The 2,085-nt window shown below is 42.4% G+C and overlaps 1 non-coding gene across 1 annotated transcript; it reads right to left on the bottom strand.

Moving 5' to 3' along the window:
* Positions 1-523: 523 nt before the first annotated feature.
* On the bottom strand, positions 524-596 carry TRNAG-CCC (transfer RNA glycine (anticodon CCC)). The gene has a single exon. It is a non-coding gene; the product is annotated as a tRNA-Gly (tRNA).
* Between the last annotated feature and the right edge of the window lie 1,489 nt (positions 597-2,085).

Genomic DNA, 2,085 nt, shown 5'->3' with positions numbered 1-2,085 from the left:
AGTCGTATACAGATGTGAAAGTTGGACCATAAAAAAGGCTGAGCACTGAAGAATTGATGCTTTTGAATTGTGATGGCCAAGAACTCTTGAGAATCCCCTGGACTGCAAGGAGATCAAACCAGTCAATCTTAAAGGAAATCGATCCTGAATATTCTTTGTAAGGACTGGTGCTGAAGCTGGAGCTCCAATACATTGGCCACCTGATGTGAAGAGCCGACTCATTGGAAAAGACTCTGATGCTGGGAAAGATTGAAGGCAGGAGGAGTAGGGGGTAGCAGAAAATGAGATAGTTAGATAGCACCACTAACTCAATGGACATGAGTTTGAGCAAACTTCAGGAGATAGTGAAGGACAAGGGAGCCTGGTATGCTGCAATCCATGGGGTAGCAGAGTTGGACATGACTTAGCAACTGAACAAAAAATTGGCTTTTTTAAAGAATATTTATTTATGTATCTCTTTAACCGGCTGAACCAGGTCTTAGTTGTGGCAGGCAAACTCTTAGTTGAGGCATGCAGGATCTAGTTCCCTGACCAGGGATTGAACTTGGGCCCACTGCATTGGGAGTGCAGAGTCTTAACCACTGGACCACCAGGGAAGTCCTGGCTTTTTATGTTGTTGTTCTCCTAGGTCCTCATTGCTGCACACAGACTTTGTGGCTAGTTGGTGGGGTGGTGGGGAGGGTTACTCTTCCTTGCAGTACGTGGGCTCCTTATTGCAGTGGGTTCTCTTGTTGCAGAACACAGGCTGTAGGCTCATGGGCTTCAGTAGTTGCAGCTCGGATGCTCAGTAATTGTGGCTCATGGGCTCTAGTGCACTGGCTCAGTCATTGTGGCATGTGAGGCTTAGTTCCTCTGCAACATGTGGGAATTTCCCAGACCAGAGGTCAGACTCACGACCCCTGCATCAGCAGGCAGATTCTCAACCACTAGACCATCAGGGAAGCTTCTAAATTGACTTTTCAGTTATATCTCTTTGTATTTTCTTACTGGTTACTTAACGATTATAGCATATATGTTAAACTTTTCGCAATCTAGAGTTAATGTTGTACTAGTTCATATAAAATGCAGAAACCTTGCAACCATATTAAGTCCATTTACCACCTCCCTGCTTTTCCTATAGCTGTCAAATATATTACATCTATGTTGACATATGTTACATCTAGCCCCACAAGACCTTGTGATCATTTTTGCCTTAAATATTTAGAACACGTAAAAAAATTAGCAAGAAAAAAAATAGCATTTGTTAAGAGCTCTAAATATCTTTGTCATTTTGATTTTGTCTCTTTTGCATTTTCCTTCCAGCTTTATTGCTATACAATTGGCATACAACATTGTACAAGTTTAAGGGGTACAGATAATGATTTGACTTCCATACATCATGAAATGATGATCATAATAAGATTAGTGAACATACATCATACCATACAGACACTTTGTTGTTCAGTCACTAAGTCATGTCCAACTCTTTACTACTCCGTGGACTGCACCATACCAGTCTCCCCTGTCCTTCACTACCTCCTGGAGTTTGCTCAAACTCATGTCCATTGAGTTGGTGATGCCATCCAACCATCTCACCCTCTGTCGTCCCCTTCTCCTCCAGCCTTCAATCTTTCCCAGCATCAGTCTTTTCCAATGAGTTTGCTCTTCACATCAGGTGGCCAAAGTATTGGAGCTCCAGCTTCAGCATCAGTCCTTCCAATGAATATTCCAGATTATTTCCTTTAGGATTGACTGGTTTGATCTCCTTGCAGTCCAAGGGATTCTCAAGAGTCTTCTCCAGCACCACAATTTGAAAACATCAATTCTTCAGTGCTCAGCCTTCTTTATGGTCCAACTATCACATCCATACATGACTACTGGAAAAACCACAGCTTTGACTATATGGACATTTGTCAGCAAAGTGACGTCTCTGCTTTTGAATATGCTTTCTAGGTTTGCCATAGCTTCCCTTCCAAGGAGCAGGTCTCTTTTAATTTCATGGCTACAGTCACCATCCACCATGGTTTTCCCTACTTTTTTCAACTTAAACCTGAATTTTGCAACAAGGAATTCATGACCTTAGCCACGGTCAGCTTCAGTTCTTGT

Source organism: Muntiacus reevesi, chromosome 11, assembly GCF_963930625.1.
Source record: "Muntiacus reevesi chromosome 11, mMunRee1.1, whole genome shotgun sequence".
In the NCBI taxonomy this organism is placed as follows: Eukaryota; Metazoa; Chordata; class Mammalia; order Artiodactyla; family Cervidae; genus Muntiacus; species Muntiacus reevesi.
The sequence above is the reverse complement of the archived record's forward strand: the minus strand, read 5'-3'. Positions and strand labels throughout refer to the sequence as shown.